The following is an 11,162-nucleotide window of genomic DNA, read 5'->3' as shown; positions in this document are numbered from 1 at the left end:
CGAGGAACATGGCTGGCTCGCTTGTCTCCGTTACAATAAGAAAGCCGGCTTAGACGGATTCCTTCGCCTTTGATCGGCGTCATAAAGAGATACACCTGATCAAAGACAGAATTCCACTAGAGATCGCGCCACGAAGAATTAATTCGATTCTTTTGACGTTTCGATCGCGGTACACGCAGCGTACGTTCGACGAACTTCGATTACGTCGCTGAGAACATCGCCACGAACATCACGACATATGTACATTTATCCGGGACGTCGAACAGTTCAGGGAACATGCGGGGATAGTGAAGGAGGCAAGAGGAAACAAAAAAAAAAAAAAAAGAAAAAAACATACTACCGAAGGTAGAATGCTATCTGATTTGTAATACCCGCGGGACCGGTATTTATCACACGTCCGAGTGCGCACGTACTTTCAAAGTGGTGAAAAACAGCCGCGATAGCGGACTCGTTGACGAAACAGGTAATTTGAAACGTGGACGCGCCGACACTGGTTTTAGTCATTGAAAAATTTTCTGGATCACCTATTTTCATCGTTACCAGTCCGCTCACTTCATTCTTCGAGCATTTGTTGTAGCAAGTAACGCATCTCTGAAATCCATCGGTTCTACGATGACTCAAAAGATACTTCCCCTGTCTTGGGACAATACGTTTGGTCGTTTCTCGAAGAGAGGGAAGGGCAGACACTCGAGAAAACGATACAACCGTGGATATCTCTTGGAGGAAAGTAAATTTGATGTGGCGTAACGGTTGGACCGGGATACCGAGGTCCTTGGAAACGACGATGCTCCAGTCGATGCGATTATCTGAAAAAGTATCTATTGCGTAATTGTTCGCAAAGTGGCAGCAGAAGAGGGGCAGTGACGGTGGCGGGAAACGCATCGTACGATGAGCATGTTATCCGATTCACGGTGGGTCAAAGAACATCTTGTTGGTCCAGACGCGGGGAGTCTGATCGAGAATACACTTAGTGCACTCGGTCAAAATAAGAAAGCTGGCTGTAGATGCTTTCCTGTGTTGCTTTGATCGGGAACGTAAAAAGAGGAGCACCTGACCAAAGAGCTGTCTCACGGGAAGAAAAGCATCGTCGTAACGGAGTCTGCGTGTTACAACGACGACACTCAGGGAAACGGCGAGGGACGAAGAAGAGGATGGAGCCACGGCCTGGTGGGGGTAGATCAGAGGGAGAGGATGGTGGAAGCGAAATCTGGCCTCAGTCGTGCGCGACGCGCCATATGCGGTGGACCATTTGTCAAGGCGCTCACAAAGGCCAATAATCTCGCGTGACACGTGTGATTCCCCGATAAAAAGTGTCACGTGCTGGCTGCACACCCCTCTACGACCGGAGGCGAGTAAGCCCCCACCATCATCACCCCGCGAAACTTCACGGAAAAACTTTTTCCCTCGAAGCCGCTCGACAATTTCGTTCCAGTGTCGAACAGAGAGCGGTGTGTCTCGAACCTCAGCCGTATTTTTTTCTCGCGATTGAATCGTCCGTAGAAAACTAATCTTTCCTCGGAGGAAGGCGAAGAGCAAAAAAAGGGAACAGAACGAAGGGTGAAAGAGAGGTGAAATACCTTTGGTGCGGTGGAACAACGCTACACTTATTCGGCCAGGGCCCTTTCCGAACGAACGCCGATCGAACTTCCAGAGAAAAGTTTGGACCCTTGGTGCCGGACGCAATGTCGCTGCCAAACGTAAAAGCTTAGCACTCGGACAAGATTGAAAAAGTGGCACGAGACGATCGCGTAGAACGAACAAGGGTAGGCGCCTTTTTTCCCTTCCGACATACGCGAAGTTCGATTAAACAAAAATCTATACTGGCAGTCTATCAAAGCGAAAGTGAAACGAAGATTTACGTTCGTTATAATCGAAGCTCGTTCACGATGGAATCGGTGTGATCGAGCGTAACGCAACACATCAGGTTGACGTTTAATGCAAATCGCTCTTTTTTTCCACGGTATCTGCTGCTACACGTTGATCGTGTGTGTAACGCGTTCCGACGCGCGATCCCTGATGGACAATCGACGAGGATCTCGTTAAGGACGACCGGTGGAAAGAAGCGAAGAAATTTATGGTGCGACGATCAGAGAAGGTAAGCCGCAAAACACCGAATATAGTTGGTAATTTTATGCTCGAAAAAACTTTATCGCGTGCTCGGTAGGCGGGCCGAGAAATTTATTCAAATTGAGTTGTCGAATTTTTCTACTCTTACGCCGGACAGGTGAAGCCAATGCAATTTCAATGCTAAAAAGACACGATCATTGATGCACTTAACTAGCGCGTATTAAGAAGCACGTGCCCCGTCGACCGGGGATATCGAGTCAGAATATCGGACTTCGGTCCAACAAGTAGATTATCCGGAATCAAGGTCGGCTTGTTGACGATTCGTTGTTATTGTCACGGGATCTAAATTTACGGGGGCAATTTATTTTCTGCCTCTCCTTTTTTTTCCCTCCTTTCTATCCCGATGCTCCTTAACGAGCCCGTGTTAGGAAACAATTGAATATATTTCCCCTCCAAGAACGCGAGATACCTCGTTGCGCATAAAAGAATAATAGGGACGGAAAAATTTCGCCGGGCTTTCATAAAAGTTTGGCGCTACACCATTGTGCAAGCTCTGGTATTAGCCCTCTACCCCTGACAATGTGCAGGCTACAATAGAACGCGGGCTTATTTAACCTAACATAGCCGTAACACGTGTAGCTAGGATGCACAAGAAAAATATACAAAGTGCGTTCCGAGAAATTCGCACACCTGTTGGTACGAGTGGTAAGAAAGACGCGATTCTTCGCGGAGCACCCATAATCCGCTTCCATGTAGCGTTGTGCTCGATGCTTTTGTGTAGATACAGCCAATGATAGTATACCGGATAAACGCGACGAAAAAGGAGAAAAGAATCTGCTCGTTCGATTCTCCATTCGATGCGCGAAATAACATTGAGGTATAAATTTGATAAAAAATAAAAAGCAAAAGGAAAACAGAGACACGGAGGATGTAACAGAGACAACGATAGAGATAGCAGATAGAAAAGAGAGAAGAGGGTGGAATCTAATCGAGACACCGCGCGTTATTCATATTCACGCGATCCATCGATCACACGGATTTATCATGCGGACGGTATTTCGCATGTACATGCGCGTTTTATATTTAGCGCGGCTCATTGGCACGGCGCGTTATCGCGCTGCCTCGTATTAAGGCGGGGAATAATTAATTCGAGCTGTGCGATTCGCAGATTACAGCTGGTATTCGTTGATATTTAGAGGAGGAAGGAATTGAATCCCAATACCCATGGACTAGGTTGTTTCTCATTAAACGGACCTCCGGTGCAATTAACCATGACTAACATATTTGTAACACTCGATGAATGGGCCGAAAGCTCACGGGCCGTGACTATGCGACTCTGATTCTCTCTGTCAGGGTAAACATTGGTCCGCATATGCGAGCAGTTTAAACGTTCATACGTTATCATGACGACCGGGCCGAAACTGTACGGCCAGCGCTTCGTTCCTGGAATCGATAAATCGTGTTTTTCGTATCGGTTCTACCCAAACGGGCTCAATGGCCTAGAAAATGCCCAGTGTCGGTCTTTTCGTTCGCTCGCGAACCATCTCTGTCCGGGGCTCTTTTAACCGGGGTTAACGATCTGGAGAGTTTGGCCAGTGGCTCCGGACAACCGTTCGGGAAACTCGTAACACCACGGCTGACACGTCGCGCGATGAAATTGTAAATGGCCCCGTGAGACGACTCGTGAGACTCCGCACTTTAAGCACCAGCCGATATAGTTACCTACGAGGGAATGTTGCTCATGGTCGTGCGGCGTAGATCGAGGTAAAAATACATTCTTTAAAGCGAGTACGTCTGTGTTTCACGGTGAAATTTTACGGGGGAAGATCGCTTGAGGACTTTTTAGGTAGAACGAATGAAACCGTTCATAGTGTTTGATATGAGTTTGATACCGTGTTTTAATTGTAGTTGTAGCAGATTTGGCAACTTTATTGCGAAAGTAGTTAGCGAAAAATTTGGCGTTACTTATTCGATGGAAAGTGTACTTGAATTTTTTAATGGAGAAAGTATGAATAAATGTTCGAGTGTATATATACTTTAAATTAGTATATTCAACCGCAGTAAAACAGTCGGATTATGATTATTATTTAAAGTATTTTGGCGACTCCAGCTTTTTTATGAGATACTATTATTTCTTTATGTTTGCGTTTTATTTCATATAGCTAAAAGTTATAAGTATTATAGATATATTATAGCTAATTATTCAGTGAGAATTTATTTAAATCTATAGTGAAAAGTAATTTCAAATTGGAAACTGCTATAATTCGTTAAATCTCTCGTTCTTAATAATATACAGATTCATAAATTGACATATCAATGATTCCAAACTTTCTAACAAACGCGTAGGTACGAATCAATAATTCTATTATATGAAGATTTATGAGAGAGAGAGAGAGAGAGAGAAAAGTTATAAACGCAGATATATTGAAACGATCATATGATAATGTGACAACATATGTTAAAAGTATTTTAGTATTGTTTACGTACAGAGTTTGAAAAATTATTTATATGAATCGAATATCAGATTATCTTTTATACCACGATAGTCTTCACTATAAAGTTGCGTAATGTTATGAATCTGTGCGACGAAATTATGTATGGGTCAGTTTATGTCGTACACTGTTTACGTTGGAACTATAAAACTGCGTAAGTACATATATAGAATAGCATGGGAAAGTTTTATAGTCAGAATATTTTTTATTGCCATCATTTAGCTTTATATATATCCAGAAATACTTTTAATTAAAAATTACTCACTTCGTTTGGCAATAAGCCTAATTTAACCCATTAAATAATATCCGGTTGATTAATCTTGAAATCTGCAAGTTCAATAATACATCGTCGCCGATTTCATTTAAGAGAATAGACTTTGATTTATTAAATGGATCTAATTGACCTGATCTGTAGTTTACGAATCGTTGATTTCCACTGATTTTAAATGGACAGCGCTACAAATAATAATTCACAAATGTTGTTGCGGTTAATATTTTTCGAAATTCGTGTAACATATAATGGAATTGGCAATCTGTATTTGTTTGCAAAATTGAATTTAATGTAATGTATGTATATTGCGACGTAGTTAACGTTACATGTCTAAAATGTATTAAAATCTTCGAAGCCGTTCAATAAATGGCATTAATCTGCATGTAAAATAATGCTTTAAATACCGTTTTAATATATGCATTAATCCTTCGGCTATATTCGATTATTGATTCTGACTATTGAAAATAATAAGTATAAATAATGTAATCTCACCGATACGTGTGTTAATTGCATCATTTTCAACTATAGACAGATGCTTGTCAATTTTAAAGATAAAATATGTATCATTTAAACATTCAATTAAACAACTCCATCACGATATATCGAAGAATTAAACTTGTTACAAGACGTTCAAAGTTCAAAACCAATCATATCACATTAGAATACATTAAAATGTTCCACATTACGTAATAAAAGCACGCTCGTAATGCAGTACTCAATCTGAACAGAGATATAAAGAAGTTCAATTCTATGAGAAATCTTGCATACATGTTACTAAATTTTCATAAAATTACTAAAGTACTACCTTTAAAAATCAATTCTTACTTATATTGATAACTTTTACGATGGTCGAAGATTACATTGATGGAAGTAATTTTTTAAAAATATTAAATAAATTATTATGCACTTAAAATTTTGCACGGGGATGGTGCGACACGACGTCGAAAAGTACATCTGAAATGAAATAGTACAGATAATTAGAAGTTACGCAAGAGGATAATTTTCAGTCGAATAAAAATCTTCATAAAATTTCCTGAAGCAAGCTGTTTCAGTAAACGACTTGTTGGTAGAATACGTCAAAAGCCGTGGCCAACTAATTAGCCAATCAAACAGCTTATTAATTAGCGACCATACGTCCCATATGATGACTGAGTAGTTATTAGCAGAAGTTCGTGTTACTAATACCCGCGGGGAACACGAAATTCGACGTATTGCCGGGCTCGGATCGATTTTCTATGGATTGATGTACGCCGAAACAGATTACTAGATTCCCTGTCAAAATACATTAGTCAGATCGATTGAAATTAACGTTTAATACTTTTATTGTGATAAATTCATTACATGAAAAGAGAATGATGTATTATCTCGCGTGTCGGGGATTAAAATAAAGTTAAATATCGTCTGTGTCATATATCGATGTACATAGTATACCTATCGCCTGTGCGTATTATTCATAATAATAATCCATAAAATAACGCGGATAGGGTGATCGATGAAATTTTCGATAAAAGGATATAAATTAACAAGAAAGCCGTCGAATTCTCTGCCTCGTTCGATAGTATATAGCCGTAACCAGCGTTTCACTGTGAAAAAAAGAGAGGAAAGAGAAGAAAAGTTCGCTCTTTCCATTCATTGTATCGGCGTTCTTTTCAACTTAAATGAAAATACTTTCAAGCTTTGTTGTATGCTTCTATCATTTTTTGCTTTTCCCTTTTTTCTTTAGTTTTTTTTTTTTTTGATTTGTTTAAATTCAATTAATCGCAATTGAATGGCTCTTACATATTTATCGCACAGACGAGTTTCATTCGATTTAAAAAGCCATTAGCCGATGTATATTATGGAGAATAAATTCTGCTTTCTAAATTCGCAATTTAGGTCGCATTAGGTTGGAAACAGTGCTTAACACCGTGCGTCTGTTACGGTCGAACTGAAATACTTAACTTACAATTAGAAGCCTAATTACGTGCTATTAAGTAAACGAAACGTGGCTCATTTATGTATTAATGCTAATCCGATATAGACAAAAAAGCGGAACTTCTTCAACATTCTAAAGAAAGAGACAGAAATATTTAAAGTAAAACGAAGAACAAATTAATATTACTTTTACGTGAAAGTGACGATTACTGTATTTAATGAACTCATTATATTCAATGCTTAAAAACTATCTCGTATTTAACGCTATGATAGAATTACGACTCTCGGTATTTGAAAAATTGTATTAGAAAAGTTAGTGGTTGCTTAGAAGAGTTAACATATTTGATTGAACAGTTTAAAAAGTCGCATCTATAATTTATTGAATTTACGTCAATAGTTCTACGATCTAACGAATAAAATTTAGTTTTTAGAACAAATAACGAAGAAAAATTATAGTATAGAATAAGCGTTTAACATTAAAACTATCAAATCCGCAAAAGTAACAGGTTTCAGTCTCGTGTTTGTATAATTACTAAAGATATATAGATAATTTGGTAGATATCGAGATCAAAATACAATTATCTTACATATACGGTATTCCTATTTCGTATTCAACGTACAATTGCTTAAATGCACGTTAAATATTTAGACTCTTCCAAGATCCTACTACTTAGAAGCAGAAATTGATGTACTCCACATAGTACAATTTAATACAAAAATAGTATTCATTACGTATGAAACAATAAGCAACGAACTTCACTAATCCTTCGATATACCAGAAACGTATAGTGACAACTATTCCTATACGAACATTCTTCTCAGTTGACCAAAATCCCTCTGATCGATCCATTCAAAACCATATCGTATCACATTGAAGAACACATTACGTAAGAGTAAACTATCAAAGACGCGACATAGCTACGTTGCACCAGTTCTTAGCCTCGTCTGTAACGAACCGTTCTATGACGGTCTAATATAAAATTCGTTCACACGAGCCAGAAACCAGCGACAAAGGTGCAAGGTCTTGGTATCTGAGATGGCTCGTCGAGGGTGTCGCGCCGGCTCGCCAAGGGTAGCTCGTCGAGAAAGACGCGAGGAGAACGAGGGGAAGAGCTGGAAAAGGGCTAGGTAGGGGTCAGAACGCGCGAAATAATCTCTCCTTTCCGCGAATAAAGTGGATGCGAAGGTGGGCCCTCGTTAGTTTCCGCTTGCCGTAACTCTTCGTGGCAAGATGCACGAGCCGGTATTATTCTTGGCCGGAATAGTGGATCGTTAGGTTTAATCGTGCGGGCGTTTTCGTCGCGACGAACGGCACAATCAGCCGCGAGTAATCCCGCGCTCGACCGAACCTTGCCCTCTCACCCTCGTTTTCTCTTTTTTACCTAGACGGTAAGAGGGGAAAAAAGTGATCAACGCGGTGGGGATAAAAGCGAGGAAAAATGCTTCTCGCCGCCATTCGCGTCTAATATACAAAGAGGCTGATACAACGGACCACTTTTCTGCAATTTCGGGGGCCAAGGAGATTGCAACCGGCTGGCACACAATACAATCTTCGCGTCTTCTTTCTACATCCTACTGCTCCACATAATTTGCCGCACTCTCTATCATGTCAAGACGAACGTTCTATCACGAAGCGAGGGGATGATCCGGTCTGTGAACGTTTTTCGTATCGCGTGATGGTATTGATATACAGGGCGATTCCGAAATTGAGATATAAAAAAGTAGGTCGGAAATACAACATTGAGATCCTTTTTTGTCTCGTTTGACTATCTAATGGTATGGTAGACAATCTGGTTTGTCGTATCTACTTTTGTTCGCGTGTATAAATTTATAAAGACGGTGGACGCTCAACAGTCTACGGTGTAATTATATGCAATGTGCGGTAAGTTTCAGTAGTTGATTTATGTTAATAATATTGTAACTATCGTCGTTGATTTCACAAATACGTTCTTGCTTTACGGAACTGAGGAACCGCAACCTGGTAACGATTGATGGTTGAGATCTTCATCTTTTTGAACTTGGTATTGTCTATTAATTAATAGTTATTTTTAGTGTGGACTATTTCTATGATGTAAGAGCAACACCAAGAGCAATAAAACCGACCAACATCATAAACTATAGTATTATTGAGATCATTTTCAGTATTCTGTGAATTGTTACAATAATTCAATTATTGAATTTATTATGTCGTTTAAAATCATATTAAATAGCGACATTTTTTGCAAACACAAATAGGAATGAACGTATTATTTTTAACAATAAATATTACAGGTAAACGGAAAGAAATTTTCGAACTCGATTTTCTAAAAAACGAACGCACGTATAAAACAGTTTTGTTCGATATTTTTAGCTCACCTTTACGATATGAAATCAACTATTTTTTGAATATATCGCGATTTCAGAATCACCCTGTATGAATTGGCCGTTACGTTCGCTTGCGATCGTCGTTAAAACAAGGTACACGGACGATGTGGCTCGATGATAAATCTAGAGTTTCTCGTGTTTTCATTAGACGCGATAAGTCGCGGTAAAAGTGCACTACGCCTGCAACCCTTGTGTTTATGCGGATTAACGATAATGGAACGTCGCGTTCTACGGTTTCGTGAGAAATACACTGAAAATTGTAACTTAAACTTTTACGCGTTGTTCGTTGCTGGAGTTACAGGTCTGTGCGCCGCTTTTCCCTTTGACTGCTTCGTTTTTCCGGCGTGGAAAACGTTCTGGAAATGTTGAAACAACCGACCGCTTTTCCTTTTTTCCCACTTTTCGTTCGAGACATCGTTGGGACATGGAACCAACTGACTTTTTTTTCTATTTAATACAATAGCAAGTTACATTGCAATTATTTCTCATTAATTTCCTTCAAACTTTTAAGGCTATTCAATAAATCGTACGTATTTACTTATGAATATTAAATACAAAATTTACTAAATAAATGAATAAATTTTACTAGATTTTCGCAAACATTTAAGATATACTTCCTCAGCGTTAAAGATCATAATATTTAACAAGTAATATCATATTTATATTCAATTTTTATTAGTTGAAACTATTTTTCTTTAGCAGTACTCCAAAATATTTTTTTTTTAATATTACCACGATCGTAGAAAAAGTAAGAATTATAAAACAAAAATTGCAATTACGAAAATATCGAAAGTGGAGAATTCGTTTCTGTATGAAACATTTTATTCGATACAATCTCCTATGTAATGTCTGAAATTCTCGCTTGCGCTTGTTCTGAAACGCATGTTATGAATAATAAATATTTTGTGAAACACGAGGAGAACGGTGTTCGTCCATTTAGAATAATAGATTGCATTTGTTACGAGCAATTGTGATAGAATGTCTGTAGATTTCTTTATTAAACTTTAAAGCACCTTTAGTGGATGGAATTACACCTCTTCAACTTGCTTCCTTCGATCAAGTTTCCTTCTCGCGTAGGAAGTCTCGTAAAGTTAAAAGTTGTATAACTCGTCTTCCTTGCCTTGAATACTATTTTAAACATCATCTGAATTATTTAACATTATTTTTCTCATGCATGGATTAACCTCATTACGACGTATGGGAGAAGAACCCGTTTCCCATAAAATGCGACAAGATCGCAGTTAATTATTGACACTTCCCCTATTAAGTACTAAAAAAGGGAATCTCCATGAACTCATTAAACTTTTATGATCATCGGATAGAGTTACACTTTTCTAACACGATTCTTCATACAAGTTTCCTTCTTCGCATAGGAAACTTTCGTAAAGAAGTTCAACCATCTCTCTCAATAGTAATTGAACGTTATTTTTAAGCACTGCATAAATGCTAGGTTCTCTCTCTTTATTGCTAGTAATTACAGTATGCTTTTCTCCTATATCCTTTTTACATTATTCGATCGAATGATACCTCTTCAAGCTGATATCGATATCGATTTTAATCTCAGAATATTTATTACTATATAAAATTCAATCATCCATGTTTTACGTCTTAGTAAGAAATCTTTTAGAATTCAGTAAAATCTAGTTTTTAATTTGTTAAAAGATGTGTCGTTTATTAAACATATCTTATACGATACATCTACCTTATCAACACTTCGCAATCGAATTGACAATTTAATTAAATACCATTACAGTTTTTCAATTTTAATCACGTATTTCTTTCAAACTTTGCTTCCATCTTCTTTCTTTTATTCAATAAAAAAAAAACTAAAGATTCGATAATTAAATTCGATAATATGTTTCACATTAGAGAAGACAATTTTCCTGTATTTAAAGTAATGGAACGAACTGGTTACCAATATTAATATTAAAACTCATACCCTTTTCTATCTTCATCCTTAATTGTCTTTCAATTTTTCCAATTATCCTATTTCGACATCGAAAATTAAGGGACGCTGTTATTGTAAGATTACACCTAACGAAATTCAAAATTCT

The 11,162-nt window shown here is 38.1% G+C and overlaps 1 protein-coding gene across 1 annotated transcript in view; it reads left to right on the top strand.

The window, feature by feature from the left end:
- The first annotated feature begins 756 nt into the window (after positions 1–756).
- The window catches only part of LOC117235056, a 68,840-nt gene continuing 58,434 nt past the window's right edge, over positions 757–11,162 (top strand). Inside the window, exon 1 of the mRNA XM_033496726.1 lies at positions 757–2,095. The gene's annotated coding sequence lies outside the window, so the exon portion shown is untranslated. The remainder of the gene's footprint in view (positions 2,096–11,162) is intronic.

This window comes from Bombus vosnesenskii, unplaced genomic scaffold (assembly GCF_011952255.1).
Source record: "Bombus vosnesenskii isolate JDL3184/JDL3185 unplaced genomic scaffold, Bvos_JDL3184-5_v1.1 scf7180000013314, whole genome shotgun sequence".
In the NCBI taxonomy this organism is placed as follows: domain Eukaryota; kingdom Metazoa; phylum Arthropoda; class Insecta; order Hymenoptera; family Apidae; genus Bombus; species Bombus vosnesenskii.
This window is presented reverse-complemented; position numbering and strand designations above follow the sequence as displayed.